Source organism: Ochotona curzoniae, unplaced genomic scaffold (genome assembly GCF_017591425.1).
Source record: "Ochotona curzoniae isolate NIBS_2020 unplaced genomic scaffold, NIBS_Ocur_1.0 contig_54, whole genome shotgun sequence".
NCBI lineage: Eukaryota > Metazoa > Chordata > Mammalia > Lagomorpha > Ochotonidae > Ochotona > Ochotona curzoniae.
The window spans coordinates 2,681,692-2,700,783 of record NW_024466464.1 but is presented as its reverse complement, the minus strand read 5'-3'; positions in this window follow the sequence as shown (position 1 = coordinate 2,700,783).

Genomic DNA, 19,092 nt, shown 5'->3' with positions numbered 1-19,092 from the left:
GACATTAGGAATCCAGATTTTCAAACTCATTTAGCGCAGATGAGAAGGTCATTACGGTTTTTCTTTCATCAAGTCCTGGTAGGAGAATTTTCACTTGTTCCCTTTGGCTTTGGCAAGTGAGGTGGAATTTTTATTCAGGTTCCCTCTGTGTGGTTTTGTTGCGGCGGGTGCCTTAGCTTGTTCCTTTACTTCCTGGAGGATGTCTGCGTGGCCCCAGTGCCATCTCTCCCTCACTGCCAACCCTCCCTCACGCCCTTGAAGGAAACAGAATGCCATCACCGCATGTACTCGCTGGCGTTGACAGGTGTCGCTTAGTCCTGGCACTTGTCCATAAATGAGGGCGCCCTGGTTTCCAATACGGGCCATAGTCATTCTGCCAGTTAAGGATCCAGGCTGGGATCTCGGGCCAAGCCGTGCCCACCTCCAGCCTAGAGGGTCCGAAGCTGACCTCGCTGCCCACGCCCGTCGTGGACCCTGCGGTCTGCTCGGAGGGTGCTGAGCGGAGGCCTTGCTGAGCCGCGGTGCTTAGATCTGTGGGGAGAAGGGCGTGGGGCCTGCGTGAACGCCCATCCTCATGACCCCAACAGCGCCCCTTTCCTTGCTGTGGTTACTGCGTGCTGTGTCACACAGGGTTTTTCTAAAGGAAAGGTGACAAACTGAAGTCATAGATGAGTATTTTTAAGACTTTTCCTCATTGTTAAATCTCCCCTTGAGTCCCATTAATAAAAAGAAATGAAGTAATTTGGTATATTTTACTCCTTGGGTTATAATTTTTCTGCCCAGTTAATGGTAATTTATTTAGCTGCAAATGAGTTAAAGATTCATAACCAAAATTTTCCTGTGATCCTTTAATACTTTTGCAAAAATACTTTTGTATTATTGATATCTTTTCTTATTATTCAAGCTGTGAAAGAGTTATGGGGCAAAGCTAAAATGTTATGTGGCTTAAAGCCAGGTGCCATTGGCCGTCCGGGACAGCGTGAGCCCGGAGCCGGGGCTTTGGAAGGCAGTTTCTGGAGAGACGACGCTGTGGACGCGTCGGAAGCAGGGCCGTTGTCTGCCAGCCTTGGCCCGTCTTCTCGGGGCTCCTTCCTGGCTCATTCTCTGCCCACTCTGCCCTGCCCTGTTCGTCTCATCCTCCTATTGACTTAGGACGATTTAATCCCAACCTTACCTTTTGCGCTCCAGCCTCAGCCCCGCGGCGGCTTGTTGAGCAGGCGTGTCCTCTCCACGACGACAACGGAAGACAGGACTGCTGCCCTTGGGTCACTGTCAGCTTTGGGAACGAAGTCTAAGTCGTATTCAGTGCTACAAGTGGATGAACTTGGCGCCATGGGGTGGCATGACAAGGTTTATTTATTCCAAATAACTCTGTCGTTTGATTTCCAGGGTAGTGTGTCGTTTAAAGAACACGGAGGACGCTTGGAGGATCATGTAACATAATGGATGAATTGAAGGAAGGGGACGTTTGATGGATTTAGTGGAAATTTAGATCCAATTTGCATTTCAGCTATATTTTATGGCTGATTTATGACAACTTTTAGATAGGATTCCTTGGTAATTTAAAGGATTTAGGGGAATTAGTATGAAATAATTGATTGAATGTGCAAGGCTGATTTTCATTGTGTTAAAGTTTGTGTGGGACCTGGTGCAGTAGCCTAGCAGCTAAAGTCCTCTCCTTGTACACGCCAGATCCCAAATGGATCTAATCCCGGCGGCCCGGCTTCCCACCCAGCGCCCTGCTTGTGGCCTAGGAAAGCATTAGAGGACGGTCCAAAGCCCTGGGACCCTGCACCTGCATGGGAGACCTGGAAGAAGCTCCGGGCTCCTGGCTTCAGATTGGCACAGCTCTGGCCATTGTGGACACTTGGGAAGTGAACCAGTGGACAAAGGATCTTCCTTTCTGCCTCTCCTTCTCTCTGCAATACCTGACTTTCCAATAAAAATAAACCTTTTAAAAGTGTGTGTTTAAAACCCCATTCAGTACTTTTTAGATTTCTATTTGCTTGGACCTCTTCCCATGTAGTCATTTTGTCATGCTTGTCATTCTAATCTAATGATGATTTCATGTTTGCAGACTTGAGTAATTTGCATGCAAGGAGCTCAGTGTCTTTTAATCAATGAAGATTGAAATTTGGTAACTGAGATGGTAAAAATTGAAAAAAATTTAAATAGAAAATGAAAATACTGATTAAACTTTAGAAAGTACTTTTATTAACGTTCTTGGCTACGAACCATGTAATATTTTTACCTCCTTTTCATTTTGTAATATTTTGAAGATGATTGACCTCTAAGAGATGTAATTGTTACTTACTTGTGAAGAATATTCGTATTAGAACAGAATTCCTGTTCTTGCTCTCTTCCCTGTGTCCCCGAAAGCTGTGCTCCAGGGCTGTCAGGACAGTGCCAGGATGCCAGCCGGCTGCTTCGGCCGTCACACGCCCTTCCCTGAAGCTTACAGGGGCAGCAGAACGTTCTGCAACAAAAACATATCTTTACTTCATTAGTATTTATTGAAAAAAATGTATAAGTTCAAATGTCTAATGGATCACATACACACACACACACACACACACACACATACACACACACACACTGTCACATTCCACAGCCTTGCCTTAATCGAAGAGACCACAGCCCTGCCTTAATCGAACCAGGAGAGCCTGGTCTGTTTAACATTGCTTTTCTTGCCAAATGATCTCATGACACTAAAAGGCAATGCATTCAGCCCTTACAAATCAATATGGGACATTGTATTGTAGTCCTTTACCTTTCCTGCTTGGTGCCCTTTTGGCTTGGGGGGCAGGAGGGAAGGGGGAGAGAGGAAAATGGATATTCCTGTACAGAAATTCTAACTGAAAACCTGACTGATAAGTCAGAAATAATTTTTTTGGTTTTTTTTTTTAAGATTTATTTAGGGCTTGGTGCGGTAGCCTAGTGGCTAAAGTTCTCAGCTTGCATGTGTCAGGATCCTATATGGGTGCCGGTTCTAATCCCTGCAGTTACTCTTCCCACCCAGCTCCCTGCCTGTGGCCTGGGAAAGCAGTCAAGGACGGCCCAAAGCCTTGGGACCCTGCACCCGCGTGGGAGACCTGGAAGAGGCTCCTGGCTTTGGATCGGCTCAGCTCTCGCCATTGCGGACACTTGGGGAGTGAACCAGCAGATGGAAAACCTTCCTCTCTGTCTCTCCTCCTCTCTGTATATCTAACTATCCAATAAAAAAAGAATTTTTAAAAAGTTTTTTTTTTTTTATCAAAAGGCAGATTTCCATAGAGAAGCACCTTCCTTACTCTGGTTCACTTCCCAAATGGCCTCAAGGGCCAGAACTGAGCTAATCCGAAGCCAGGAGCCAGGAGCCAGGAGCATCTTCTGGGTCTCCCATGTGGGTGCAGGGCCCCAAGGCTTTGCGCCATCGTCCACTGCTTTCCAAGCCATAAGTAGGGAACTGAATGGGAAGTGGAGCAGCTGGGACACGAACCCCTGTACTCGCATGGGATCCTGATGTTTGCAAATGGGACAGTTAGCCAGTTGAGCCATCGTGCCAGGGCCGTAGTGAGGTTTTTTTTAAAAGTTTTCTAACATTGTTGATGGGTGGGTTTGCAGTTGGAATGAAGAGTGAATATAATTAGCATCGAGGCTAAAATTGAGTTTTTTAACATATTATCACAAATGTTTTAAAGTACATGAAAGAAATTTATTTTTAAAAAAAGATATGAGAAGAAAGCCCGCATCTCCGTGTTAGATATCAGCAGTGCAGATGAGCTGTGCTTAAGGAGGACAAAAACGTCTTTGCCTGCTTCAGCAAAGCCTTCCGCTGCGTGGGGTTCCGGCTTGTGGTGCCGGAGCTTTGTTGGTGAGAAACTGCCCGTTGACATCTCGGAAAGAGATGACGTGCTGGGAGCTGGATGGGAAACGGGGCTGCCGGGACATGAGCCGGCACCCACGTGGGATCCTGTCGCGTGCAAGGATTGAACCTCAGCCGCCAGGCTACTGCCCTGGGTCCTGCTGCTTGTCTCTTTCAGCATGACTCTCAATGTCTACACTTCTCCCACCTCCCCTTCCGTTCACACAGCCCACGTAGCCTTGTCTTAAAAATGGATCCACGGATCCATGACCTTGAGGCGTCCAGGCCGTGACTGATGCCTTGCTCTGAGGTATTGACCAGCCTTTTGTTTGCGCTTGAGTCTCCACAGATTGAATACCAATAGGTAAGTTAGTTCTAAATCATAAGCAGTCCGAGTGGCCATTTCAACCAAGATGTGTGCAAATGTCTGACACAAAAGGTTTGCCAAGCAAACTTGAACCCACAAGGAAGAACAGAAATCAGGATGGAGCACAGGTCATGCCGAACTAGGCTGTTACACCGACTGGGCTGCGTGAGTCAAGGATACTGGGCCACAGCATCGAAGGCAAAGGCTGAGACAGGTGTGGGGCTAAGTCAACTGGGACAGAGCAACCACTGGCATGGATGTGATCTATGGCTGGGAACAGGCCTGGTTGGGGAGCTATGAGCGTACACCCTTGCTGATTTGGGGTTCCCAGGGGAAAGTACGAGGGCCAGAGTGGAGGCTGTGATCTGCTCTGGATATGGCTGCAATCTCCCTTGGGACAGGTGTGGACTGGGCCTGGGCACACCGAGCTGGGCTAGACCCCAGTACCATCTGGTGTTCTGGAGAACCCGGGTAGATGTAGGACGGACTAGGCTGGGTATCTGCCCCTACTGAGCCATGTGTGAGCAGTGTCTGGGTATGAACAAGCCTGGGCTGGGCTAAAACAGCCAACAGTAAGAACCGGGATGGGTCGAAGGCCAGTCAGGAAAGGCTACTGTTCCTGCCAGGACAGGAGGTGGACTAAGTAGGGCTGGCCCACGAGTATGGGCCTACAAGTATGGACCCACCAGTATGTGCAAGATCTGGCACAGGGAGAGGTTCTGATGGAGGAGCTGGGAAATTCCTCTGTCGAGACACGGTCCCTGCAGGTGAACACAAGAACCACGATAGGGAGCAATCCAGACCACGCCAGGGAACAGTACTCACGGCATACATTTGGCATATGTAGAGGGCAGGTTGAATCAGTTCACGTCACCCACTGGCAAATCTGTGCACCAGAACATAGAGTGGGTCATGCCAGGTTCAGTCACAACACATACCAGTGCACATTTAGGGCTGGGATTGGGTGGCAACTGGGCTGGGCTGGGCTAGGCTGTCACCCCCACCAGCATCAGCTGGAATTGAGGGTGGGCCGGGCTGGACCAGGCTACAACACCCACTGGCAAATGCCAAGGTGAGTTGGGCCGTACCAAACTTGGCTGCAGTGCTCAAGCAGCACACGTGAAAACCAGGGAGGGAGGGGACAAAGCCAGCAAGGGGAATGTGGAGGGCTCCCCTGCTGGACAGCCACTCCCACTGGAGAGTGTGAGTTGGGATGGGGGAAGACCAGACCAGGCAGGGCTACAACACCTGTGGGTCTCATGTGAGCTAGATCAGGGCAAAGCCGGGTTGGGCAGACTGTTCCGGCTGGTGCAAGCAAAAGTTAGAGTGGATGAGGGTTGGTGGGGTTTTGCCGCAGCATCAGATGGCAGAAGCAGGCATTGGGGGCTGATTCTGTCAAGGTAAACTGCAGAACCACCTGGAGAGTGCACAATCACAGAGTGGGAGTGGTCCAGAAGGGAAACAGTGGGCTCCTCCCTCTTGGGTTACCACTCCCACTGGAGAGCACAAAAACCAGGATAGGGGCAGGGTGGTTAGACAGAAGGGTACCTGGTAGTATGGGTGTGGGCTGGATAAGTAGGATTGGTTGGGTTGAACTAGGCTTCAATGCCCATTGACAAGTACAAGAGCTAAGTGGGGTGTGGGACAGACTGAGCAATCCTGTGGTGCATACTGGCAAGCATGGGAACCAGGGTAGGGGGCAGGCCTGGTGGGGGATATGGGGAGTTACCCCAACTAGGCTGCAGCTCCCACTGGTTTGCGTGAGGGCCGAGTATGAAGTGGGCAGGATCAAGCTGGACTGCAACACCCACTGGTTCATGTGGAAGTCAGGGCTGGAAACAGAACTGACCCAGCAATTGCAATGACCAGCATGTGCATAAGCTGATTGGGGCGATGGACTGTGCCAGGCGCTGTACTGGAAAACACACACAAGAATCAGGTCTGGGATCACCTCAGACGAAGTTTCTTTGGGGATCCCTCCAACTGAACTGCTGATCTCAGAATCCCAACCATGAAGAGACTATGTCAGCCAGTGGATTCTGAATAGATTTCATCGTGCTTGGAATGGCGAGATGGGCAGCAATTCAGAACTGTTGAACTTTCAAAACTGCTTGAGCAGGACCCTCGGAGCGTGCCCCACATCGGGGACCTGGGATGGGTGGGAGGCTGGGTGGGGCTTCTCCCTTTGTTTCTCCCCGACCCCAGATACAGGGGGAAAATGATGATATTAGTGTGGGAACAATGGTATTACCCACTTTCCTGTAGTCCTTGACCCTTTGTACCCTAATCAACTATGTAAGATTATAAACAAACAAACAAACAACTCTTCAGTAAATCAGAACTCTGCATAAATGCTGTGATTTATGAAAACATTTTTTTTTTAAAGAAACTGTGATTTTGCGCAAGAACTGTAGCCACGTGTTCTGGGTGCAGCTCGTCCGTGGAGCCTGGTGCTGCGCTGCATAAAACCTCCGCAGGGCCTGGCACGAGTGGCATGAGGTGCTGTGGGATGCACTCTCTGTCAGCGTGGGGCCCTGCCCGTGCCAGGACCCGGAAGCCGAGTCCTGAAGGCGTGTCATGCTCCGCGGGGTCTGTGCACGGATGCCCTGCGAGTGCAGAGGCAACGGCCTGCCACGGCGTAGTTCATACAGACTAGAGGGGTGGCAGAGGCAGGGTGCTTCTCCCTCCTAGTGTGCTTCTTCATGATCTGATTGACATTTGGAAAAGCTGTAATTGCTTTATGGTAAGGGAGAGTACTTAATCATCTGTGAGAGGAAGATAGCTCGACCAGCACGGCTTCAAGTGCACACGCGGAGATGTGCTTTGGTGGCGTGACCTTGTGTGGTTGTTCAAGCTCCCGACTTAGCTCGGAATGGGGCGATTAGAATGCTTCCCAAACTGTTGTGAAGTGGACTGTTTCTTGTAAGACTTCTCTTGTGGTCTGACTGAAGTAAAATAAATGAAAATATTTGAAGTAAACAACTTGTTACATTTGGGCCTGTAAGTGTCGTAAAATGCCATGAGATTCAGGAGAGTCAAAGTGTGTGTTTGCCCATACGGAATTTCACTCTGTGCGGTAGTGAGTCCTGCACGTTCCCTTGAAGTGTGATACACGCTGGAGAAATCTCTGTGGCACCATCATCAATCAGTGATACAATTAAAAAAAAAAGATTTATTTTTATTGGGAGGGCAGATTTACAAAGGGAAGGACAGGCAGAGAGAGAGAGAGAGAGAGAGATCGATCTTCCATCTGCTGGTTCACTCCCCAAGTGGACACAATGGCCAGAGTTGAGCCAATCTGAAGCCAGGAGCCAGGAGCCTCCTCCTGGTCCCCCATGCAGGTGCAGGGTCTCAAGGCTTTGGGCCCTTTTGCACTGCTTTCCCAGGCGGTAAACAGGGACTGGAAGGGAAATGGAGCAGCCAGGCTGCAAACCTGCCCTTTGGGGATCCAGGCATTTGCAGGTGGAGGATTACGCAGTTGAGCCACCATGCTGGCCCCTGTTTTTAGACTCTTGATTTTGTTCTAATTATCTATTTATTTCTTGTTTCACCAGTACTTCAGTGTTTGGATTTGTTTGCTTCATAATTCATGAATGTCAGGTAGCTTTAGCCCGCTAACTTTGTCAGTCTCTCTCAGTGTTGATTCAATAGTGTATCAACTTCTACCAGCTTTCCCTTGAGATCTCAGGGAATGTACATAGAGATCAGCCTGTGGCTAATTGAGTCTTTCAGACATCTTTGAAATGTGAAACCATCGTTTGGTTTTAAAAGGTAAACTGCTGGGCATAGCTGAGCGAGCAGAAAGTGGAAGGGATGGTGGGGTGCTTTAAATTAGGATACTGGGGATTGCCCCTTTGGCCGGATTCCCTCTCTGAAAAGTCGCCCGTTAAGGTCATGTGCCTCAGTAGTGGGCATCTTACCCGGGCAGACGCTTTGTGTTCTCCACAAGCCTAGGTGTTCCGTGGGTGCCAGCTGACCTTTGAGTGTGTAGGACCCGGCCGTGGGCATTCCCAAGTGAGATTAGGGAAACTGGAGCTGGGAGTGAGAGAACAGACGCTGTGATCAGCTGCCCTTCGTCAGGGGTTTCCTGCAGGCAAAGTCAGTATGTACGGGGGTAGCAGAATTCTGAAGAGAGAAGCCAGGTTGCAAAAGGCAGTTTGATAGCCACGTCTTTCATATTGGAAATAGCATTTCATGTTAGGGTTACGCAAGTTTTTTTAAAGATACATTTATTTATTTGAAGGTCAAAACCACACACCACACACACACACACACACACACAAACACAGCCATCTTCTCGGTTTATTCCCCAGATGGCCATGACAGCTGGGACTGGGCTAGACTAGGCTAATGCCAGGTACCTCTAGCCTTATCTGAGTTTTTCCAGTGGGTGTCAGGAGCCAAAGCACTGGGTCCATCTTGTGTTGCTTTTCCCAGGCTGTTAGGGGTACTCAGTGGAGCACCTGGGGCTTGAACTGGCACTCACATGGCATCCTGGTATTTCAGGCACCAGCTTTCCCACTACACCACAGTTCATCTCGGTCCTAGGTACGTGTGAGTTGAGAAGAAAAGGTTGTGTGAGGCTAAGTACTGTCTACATTTGATATCTTTACTTGCTGTGCCACGATGCTGGCCCCATGTCTGTAAGTATTGATTACAGTCATAACGCTGACTTTTGACTCTAGTTTGTGTCATGATCACTGCTGTGGGTAATGTCCACAGTCCTGGTCGGTGCTCCCTGGTCGTGCATGGGGGACAGCAGTGGCTGGCCTAAGTGCTTGGAACTGCCCACCCACATGGAGCCTGGGTGCAGTTAGTAGCTTCTCACTTTGATCTCATGGGCCGTTGCCATTAAAGCACTGTTTCCCTACCTCTCCCCGAACGCTTCTTCTGCTGGCCAGGTGGACTTCCACATCAGTTAAGCCAGCACCTGTGGTATCAGCACCCTGTGTCAGAGCACTCATTCACAACTTGTTTCCCTGCGTCTGATCCAATTCCTTGCAAGTGCACCCGGTAAAGCAGGTGACCCCCGTGTTTGGGCCTCTGCCACCAATGGAAGACCCAGAGGGAGCTTTGGGCTCTTGCCTTCAGCCTAGTCTAGTCCCAGCCGTTACAGCCATCTGCAGAGGGAAGCAGATTGAAGATATTCCTCTTTTCTGCCTCTTCATCTCTCTCCCTGACCCCATTTCTGTTTTTAAAATCACTGTTATAAATCTCAGAAAAGACCACAAATGAATTGATGCAGGGGCCAGTGCACATTGACCACCAGTCCTTGAGTGACCGTTCAGAAAGTGGGTATGCTGCCTTCCTCTTAAGACACCTCTGTCTTGATAAAGATTTATCTGCTTGACACAGTTAGAGAAGAGCTTCAGTCTCCCCAGCTTGAACGGCTCCCCAGGTGCCTGGAAGGGCCAGGGTTTGAGCCAGACTGAAGCCAGGAGTGTCATCTGGGGTCTGCCGCCTGGCCGTCTCCCACTGCTTTCCAGGCACATTAGCAAGGAGCAGGATCAGAGATGGAGCAGCTGGGATGCAAATTGGTTGCCATAAGAGTTGCTGGTATTGTAGGCTTCAGTTTAACCCAGTATACCCCATCACATGTCACAAGGCATCGCTGAAATGAACATTCTCTAAACCAAGGTGTATTGTGGTTTAAGGCATGAAGTCAAACTGCCTGTATTCAAATTGCCACTCTATTGCTAGCTTTGCAGATTTGGGATTCATGTAATTTCTCTAATCCTGTTTTCCTTAAGGATTTGGAAAATTGTGACAATAACTGGGAGAGATTAAAAGTAAACATTTGCAAGTGCTTAGTACCTTCTCCATTTTATTATATTACTTTTTCCACTTTTTATCTTTGCTTTTGTGTGTTTTCAGATCCACAGACTCCCTGGCAGTGCAGCCAGTGTCCAGTGAGGTGCTTTGTGTGTTCCTGGAGCCACAGATGCCCTGGCAGTGCAGCCAGTGTCCAGTGAGGTGCTTTGTGTGTTCTCGGATCCACAGTGGCCCTGGCAGTGCAGCCAGTGTCCAGTGAGGTGCTTTGTGTGTTCTCGGATCCACAGTGGCCCTGGCAGTGCAGCCAGTGTCCAGTGAGGTGCTTTGTGTGTTCTCAGATCCACAGACGCCCTGGCAGTGCAGCCAGTGTCCAGTGAGGTGCTTTGTGTGTTCTCAGATCCACAGACTCCCTGGCAGTGCAGCCAGTGTCCAGTGAGGTGCTTTGTGTGTTCTCAGATCCACAGTGGCCCTGGCAGTGCAGCCAGTGTCCAGTGAGGTGCTTTGTGTGTTCTCGGACCCACAGACTCCCTGGCAGTGCAGGCAGTGTCCAGTGAGGTGCTTTGTGTGTTCTCAGATCCACAGTGGCCCTGGCAGTGCAGCCAGTGTCCAGTGAGGTGCTTTGTGTGTTCTCGGATCTACAGACTCCCTGGCAGTGCAGCCAGTGTCCAGTGAGGTGCTTTGTGTGTTCTCGGATCCACAGTGGCCCTGGCAGTGCAGCCAGTGTCCAGTGAGGTGCTTTGTGTGTTCTCAGATCCACAGACGCCCTGGCAGTGCAGCCAGTGTCCAGTGAGGTGCTTTGTGTGTTCTCGGACCCACAGACTCCCTGGCAGTGCAGCCAGTGTCCAGTGAGGTGCTTTGTGTGTTCTCGGATCCACAGTGGCCCTGGCAGTGCAGCCAGTGTCCAGTGAGGTGCTTTGTGTGTTCTCGGATCCACAGTGGCCCTGGCAGTGCAGCCAGTGTCCAGTGAGGTGCTTTGTGTGTTCTCAGATCCACAGTGGCCCTGGCAGTGCAGCCAGTGTCCAGTGAGGTGCTTTGTGTGTTCTCGGATCCACAGACTCCCTGGCAGTGCAGCCAGTGTCCAGTGAGGTGCTTTGTGTGTTCTCGGATCCACAGACTCCCTGGCAGTGCAGCCAGTGTCCAGTGAGGTGCTTTGTGTGTTCTCGGATCCACAGACGCCCTGGCAGTGCAGCCAGTGTCCAGTGAGGTGCTTTGTGTGTTCTCGGATCCACAGTGGCCCTGGCAGTGCAGCCAGTGTCCAGTGAGGTGCTTTGTGTGTTCTCGGATCCACAGTGGCCCTGGCAGTGCAGCCAGTGTCCAGTGAGGTGCTTTGTGTGTTCTCGGATCCACAGTGGCCCTGGCAGTGCAGCCAGTGTCCAGTGAGGTGCTTTGTGTGTTCCTGGAGCCACAGTGGCCCTGGCAGTGCAGCCAGTGTCCAGTGAGGTGCTTTGTGTGTTCTCAGATCCACAGTGGCCCTGGCAGTGCAGCCAGTGTCCAGTGAGGTGCTTTGTGTGTTCTCGGATCCACAGTGGCCCTGGCAGTGCAGCCAGTGTCCAGTGAGGTGCTTTGTGTGTTCTCGGATCCACAGACTCCCTGGCAGTGCAGCCAGTGTCCAGTAGGGGCTTTGTGTGTTCTCGGATCCACAGTGGCCCTGGCAGTGCAGCCAGTGTCCAGTGAGGTGCTCTTGGTTGCCTTGGTGGGAATCATTGCCTTCTGTTCAGCTTGCCACACCTCCTCAGTTCCCTCTTTTTTTTCACTTCAGTCACACTTCTCTTTCATTTTCAAGGCGAATTTCTGCCATTACACACTACAAATGACTTGTAGATCAGATGAGGGATGAGGATTCTGATTACTTACTAAGATGCACAGCCGTCTGTCCATATCCAAAGGGAGGAAAGGCCCAGTGCTTTTTTTAAACTCCCTGGTAAAGGGAAGGGTTTGGTGGTCTCAGCCTTCACGTGTGGTTAAGAGGGTTCAGAATTTCCAGTGTCCTACGTAGCACTGCGGAAAGTATTTAGTAAGCATTGACAAAGAGGGACTATGCATTAGATAGCATTCTGTGAGACAATTGGATAGTTACAAAATGAATTATGCCAGCATGCAGTGCTTATTTACGAACAACTTTAGGAGTATATTAAAAAAAAACAACAGAAGAAATGGTATCCTGAAAACTATTTCTGTCATATATCAGGAATTTGAAATCGAAGGCTAGGATCTGAATTCAGGAGTAATTGACTAAACTCATAGACAGATGTCAAGCATACTCATAGACTTTGTGGTCCTGACTGTCTCCCAGCGTGTTACTGACTGCACAGATGATGTGACCTGATTTTGTCACGAACTGCTGATTAGTGAAGGGAATGAGAACTAGTTACAAGACCCGTGGTCCTCGTGGAATCCACAATGTCCATCCTCCTCAAACAGCTGGCAGAGCTAGGAGCCACACGGGCCTTGGAGCTTCCTCTCCCATCGGTGAGCATCAGGGGAGCCCAGAGGGGCAGCTCAGCCCTCAGTGACCCCGAAGAAAGGGGCTCTGTTCTGGTTGGTTGTCGGCAAACATTAATGGCTTCTGTTTTTAGATTTGTTGGTATAAATTTATTGTCGTAGGCTGGGGATGCCACCATTGGATTTTCCATGATAAAGTGCAAACACATCATTTCAAATTCAATTAAAGCTAAGCAGAACATGTTCTGTGTGTATGAAGATTTGAATATAGAGTGGTATTAAAGGAAATGGCAAAATAACGAAGGAGTGTTCATTATGATCCTGGACTGTTGTGTTTACGTGATATTTAATATCAATGATGGACTGATATCCAAGCATGAACAGACATTGTGTCGGCACTTCTGACTTCAGAGCAAGTCAGCTCCAAGTTCATTCTGTTGACCACGACTTACAGAGAGCTTGTTATGTGTTAGATGCTGACAAAGTGCTGAGAGTTTACTGATCAGAACTGTTCCGGATGTCATAGAAACCTCACACTGCACAGGGAGGCAGGCCGTTCCACGCAGTTGTAACTCCGGTGGGTGTTCTGAAGGGTAGGACATTTGTCATTGTAGTGGCGGTAAAGAAAGGTTTTCTTGGGAGGATGTGGTGTTTATACTGAGGTCTGAGGTTTCCAGGTGAAAAAGGAGATAGCAAGTATAAGCTAAAGGAATGGTGAGGAGAGGGCGGAGTGGGTGGTGACAGGGAGAGGGCGGGGTGGGTGGTTTAGGGAGAGGGCAGGCTGGGTGGTGAGCAGCGAGAGGGCAGGGTGGGTGGTGACAGGGAGAGGGCAGGGCAGGGTGGTGACAGGGAGAGGGCAGGGCAGGGTGGTGACAGGGAGAGGGCAGGGTGGGTGGTTTAGGGAGAGGGCAGGGTGGGTGGTGACAGGGAGAGGGTGGGGTGGGTTTGGGTAAATAGATTAAGTGAGAAGACCGCAGCTTAGTGGATCTGAGTGTGTGCGCAGTTCACGTGGTTCTGGGGAGTGACGAGGCAGAACACACTGAGCTCTGGAAGCCCGTTTTGGAAGATGCGTTTTAATTTTCATAGCAAAAAGAAACCCCTGGATGGTTTACAGAAGCAAGGTGAATAATCAGACTATTTCAGTTTTGACAGAATTCTCCATGGCTGCAGTTAGAAAGTGTAATGAAAGGAGCAACTCCGGTTATGAGCTAGAACATTTAGGAATTGATCACAGTTGTCTTGACAGTAAGCACAGAAACCTGACAAGAAGCAGGAGGAACCGGGGGACAGTGCCTGGGCACTGCTCTCGGAGGAGCCAGGCATAGTGATGTGTCAGAGGAGCCGGGGCACGGTGCCATGTGACCTTCCTGCCTGGGCACTGCTCTCAGAGGAGCCGGGGCACGGTGCCGTGCAGCCTTGCCTGTGTGGACAGCACAGCCTGCTGGAGTGCTCCTTGGTCAGGCAGAGGCAGGTACTCTTTCTGGAGCCCAGGCTGCAGCTCTCACCTCTTCCTTGGGTGTGTCCCTCCCTGGAGTGGCTTTGCAGAATTGCATCTAATCTGATAACTGGTCTACCTCTTTGGCATCTGAACCTCCACTGGGATTACACAAAGACACCTGCTTTCCTATCTTTTGTGTCACATTTATTTCTCTTTCGCCAAACTGATTGTCTGCCTCCCCCACCCCCTTCTCCTGTGTTTAAGAGTGCTCATTGCTGAATGAATGGGTGAATTCAAGAAATAATTACAATGGTATCTCTAAAAACATGGAGAGCCCTTCCTCACAGAACTTATTTTATAAGAGAACTGCCCTTCAACTTGAGCCACTGAGAAATGGGCAGTCCTTTGATGTTCATGGCTGTCCCTCTGTGACCGTCTCCCCATGGGTGTGTGTTCACGGCTGTCCCTCTGCGACGGTCTCCCCACGGGTGTGTGTTCACGGCTGTCCCTCTGTGATGGTCTCCCCAGGGGCATGTGTTCACGGCTGTCCCTCTGCGACTGTCTCCCCACTGGTGTGTGTTCACGGCTGTCACTTTGTGACCATCTCCCCATGGGTGTGTGTTCATGGCTGTCCCTCTGCAATGGTCTCCCTACGGGCGTGTTCACAGCTGACCCTCTGCAATGGTCTCCGCACGGGTGTGTGTTCACGGCTGTCCCTTTGCGACCATCTCCCCACTGGCCTGTGTTCACGACTGTCCCTCTGTGACCATCTCCCCACGGGTGTGTGTTCACGGCTGTCCCTCTGTGACCGTCTCCCCACGGGTGTGTGTTCACGGCTGTCCCTCTGTGACCATCTCCCCACGGGCGTGTGTTCACGGCTGTCCCTCTGTCACCATCTCCCCACGGGTGTGTGTTCACGGCTGTCCCTCTGTGACCATCTCCCCATGGGCCTGTGTTCACAGCTGTCCCTCTGTGACCATCTCCCCACGGGCGTGTGTTCACGGCTGTCCCTCTGTCACCATCTCCCCACGGGTGTGTGTTCACGGCTGTTCCTCTGCGACTGTCTCCCCACAGGCGTGTGTTCACGGCTGTCCCTCTGTGACTGTCTCCCCCTTGCGGCTGTCTCCCCACCTCTGTGAGTTGTTGCACTGTTGTCTTTGGTCAGTTTTCTTGTTTTGATAGGCCAGTGCATGACTTGACTGGCAAGTTGTTCCTTTGGCTAAACAGTGTTCCTTGTTCGACAGATACTCCCTTAGCCAGTGTCAACGCTTGCAGGGCCTGTTCTGGCAGAGTTCTATTATCCTCTGTATTCACTGTCCCCTGTGAGGATACAGGTGTGCTAGGACAAGATGACAGTCATTCAAATAGCATCCGGTAAATAATGCGCATAGTCAGTGTTGCTGAATCAAAGAAAACAAGAAGGAATGCGTGGTAATGCATCAAGAAACGAAGCTGAATTTCTTGATTGTAAACTACTTTGGAAAATACCAAAAGGTAAATTCAAAAAATATTTGAAGCTTTGGTAATATTATTAGAAATAGTATACATGAAAGTGACTACTTTGAGATTTATTTTAATGTAGATTTTGGTACATCTTTTTAAAAAAAGATTTATTTTATTTTGGTACCTCTTTTTTTTTTTAAGATTTATCTATCTTTATTGGAAAGGCAGATTAGATTTACAGAGAGGAGAGATAGAAAGATCTTCCATCTGCTGGTTCACTTCCCCAGTAGTCGCAATGGCTGGAGCTGAGCTGGTCTGAAGCCAGGAGCTTCTTCTGAGTCTCCCCTGCATGTGCAGGTGCAGGTGCCCAAGGCTTTGAGTCATCGTCTGCTGCTTTCCCAGACCTTAAGCAGGGAGCTAGATTGGAAGTGGAGTGGCTGGCACATGAACCACTGCCCATATGGCATCTCAATGTTTGTAAGGTGAGGCTTTAGCCAATCAGGCCATTGTGCCAAGCCCACTTTTTTTTGTTACAAAAATGTTTATTTTTAATATCTTTTTTTTAAATTGCAAAATCAGACATACAGAGAAGAAGATCTTCCGTCCGATGATTCACTCCCCAAGTGACTGCAATGGCCGGTGCTGAGCCGACCCAAAAGCAAGAACCAGGAGCCTCTTCCAGGTCTCCCACGCTGGTGCAGGGTCCCAAAGCTTTGGGCCGTCCTCCACTGCTCTCCCAGGCCACAAGCAGGGAGCTGGATGGGAAGTGGAGCTGCCGGGACTAGAACCAGCGCCCATATGGGATCCTGGCATGTTCAAGGTGAGGACTTAAGCCACTAGGCCATGCCACCAGGTCCTATATATCTTTTTTTTAAAAAAAAAAAGATTTAATTATTTTTATTGTAAAGTCAGTTGTATGGACAGGAGAGACAGAGAGGAAGATCCATTTGTCCACTGATTTACTCCCTAAGTGGCTGCAGTGGCCGGAGCTGAGCCAGTCCGCAGCTAGGAACCCAGAGCCTCTTCTGGGTCTCCCACGCAGGTGCAGGGTCCCAAGGCTTTGGGCCGTCCTCCACTGCTTTCCCAGGCGACAAGCAGGAAGCTGGAAGGGAAGCGGGGCCACTGAGATTAGAACTGGTGCCCAAATGGGATCCCAGTGCTTGCAAGGGGAGGACTTTGGCTGCTAGGCTACTGCATTCGTCCCTGATATATCTTTTTTAAAAAATATCATATTAAAACTGCGTTTTGTCTTTGAAATGCATTGTTGGGAAGAAAGATAATTTATGTGTTATAATTTAGAAAATCCTACAGAAGAATCTATTTTGGTACCTGTATTTGTATTTATTTTGTTGTCAGCTTTTCATTTCCTCCCTGATGTTGTAAAGTTCTGTTTATCAGTTTCTATTTTCCATCTTCTTAGGCGTTCTTGCAGGCCCGTCCTTCACCTGAGAATTGCTTGATTTCATCTTCACGTCTAAAGGATGGTTTTGGCAGTTTTCATCGGCCAGCGCTTTGCTCTTAGCACTGGGGGAGCGCGGTCTGCTTTCTCTGTCCTGTTTCATTTCTGATGGGAGTCCCCCCTGCGTGAGCCCCTTTCGCTCTTAGACCCGGGGCTCATTTCTCTCTCACTGCGTTTGCGTTCTATGTGTAGGTTTCTGAGCTTGAATTAGGTAATTTTGAATAGAATTATTTGTTTTTATCCTCTTTGAGTTTAGCATAGCCTCTAGATATATGCCTTTTTTTTCTCTAAATTTGGGGAAATTGCATTTCTTTGAAGATTTTCAGCTTGGGCTTTAGAGATTGTGTGTGGTATGTGTGTGGTGTATGTGGTGTGTGTGTGTGGTGTGTGTGTGTGTGGTGTGTGTGTGTGTGGTGTGTGTGTGTGTGGTGTGTGTGTGTTGTGTGTGTGGTGTGTTGTGTGTGTTGTGTTGTGTGTGTTGTGTGTGTTGTGTGTGTGGTGTATGTTGTGTGTGGTGTGTGTTGTGTGTGTTGTGTTGTGTGTGTGGTGTGTGTGTGTGTGTGTGTGTGGGTGTGTGTGGTGTGTGTGGTGTGTGTGTGTGTGTGTGGGTGTGTGTGTGTGTGTGGTGTGTGTGTGTGTGGGTGTGTGTGTGTGGTGTGTGTGTGTGTGTGGTGTGTGTGTGTGTGGTGTGTGTGTGTGTGTGGTGTGTGTGTGGTGTGTGTGTGTGTGTGTGTGGTGTGTGTGTGGTGTATGTGGTGTGTGTACATTTTTTCTTAGTTGGTGGGACTTGGTAATTTCTATTTTCACGTTAATTGATCTTTTTACTCCGTCCTTTCCATTCTAGTGAATTCATCGACTTAATTTGTGTGCTTCTTTCTCTTCTGTGATTTCCGTTTGCTTCTGTGTGATTTTTCATTTCATATCAAAGACTAATTTTTTTATTTGCTTCAAAGGTATCCCTGGTTGCTGTGGTATGTTGTTACGTTGACATGGCTGGTTTGACATGTGATACCGGCTGACAATTCTCATCTGATGCTGGTGTCTGCTCATGTGTTTTCTCATTCAAGTTGTATAGTTTGAGTTAGGATGTGAGCCAAGGTGTTTAGAGCTATCAGATTATATTTTCATTTCACTTTTATCATAGTATGAAGAAAATTAAATAAAGTCATAGTTTTCCGGTTTCACACTAGCTCTTCACACACAGTGACAATGAGTGTCTCTCAGGGATGTTTACGTACGTTCAAACGCAGCATCTTAAAGGTGATACCTCTAAGAACCGTCAAACTTGGGAATCTGTATTATGCTGGACATTTTCGCATCAGTTCAGTTGTAGCAAGTTTCTGCTTTCAGTGTAATTTACTGTGATGGATTCCTCCGAATCTGTGTGAAATAGTATTTGCAGACAGGTTAATAATGATTCTGTAGGAGCCAGCCTCGTGGCATCGCCAGCCAAGCCACTCGTCTTGGTGTTGGTATCCTAGATGGGTGCTGGTTCATGTCCAGGCTGCTCCACTTTTGATCCAGCTTCCTACTAAAGATGAGAATGCCAAGAGAAGATGGCCCAAGTTCTCAGATCCCTGCCAGGCTCTTGTGGAACAACCATTAGAAGCTCCCGCCTTCTGCTGCCTTCGTGTAGCAGCCCTCTGCAGCCAGAGGAGCAGATGGGCGAGTATCTTTCTCTCTGACTGTCCCTGTCCCTGTAGCTCCCTCTATCAGATAAAACACTGAATTAAAAAAAAAAAATACAGTACTTCTTTACAAACAAATATTTGAACTTAGTAAATCTAGTAAATCTAGTAAATCACTACAACAGTGGTATTGCATTGGATTTAGTTGATATCCTGGGGTAATGTTTTAGTTATGTGTGTTTGTGGATGTTACACTGTAAAGTCAGGCGGGTTTGCTTAGGTGTATTCGCCGGAAGTATTCTCCAGTCTGTAGTTCTTGGCTCGTTTCTGAGCAGCAGAGACAGAACTCCCACGTGCTGGCTCCCTCCGCAGAGTTTTTCAGTGACGGACCCGCTGGCGCTGGGACCTGCGGGCTCCACTCAGGTCCTCCTGGCCAGCAGGAGCACGGCGACTTGTGTGGGCACTGCTGCCCTGCCAGGTCCGGAGCCTGGAATGCCGGTGCTCGGTGTGGGGCATGGATTTCCCTAGCAGTGTCTCCTTGTTTAGCTGGTTAGGTATCATCTAATTGATTAAAAAAAATAATAATAATCAAGAAAAAGGTTGAGGAAAAAAAGATTAGCTTCGCAGAGAGAGTCAGTGTAGCGATCTGGAGCGTGGGTCAGTTAGGGTGCTGGCGGGTTCTAAGGTTGTAACTGTGTA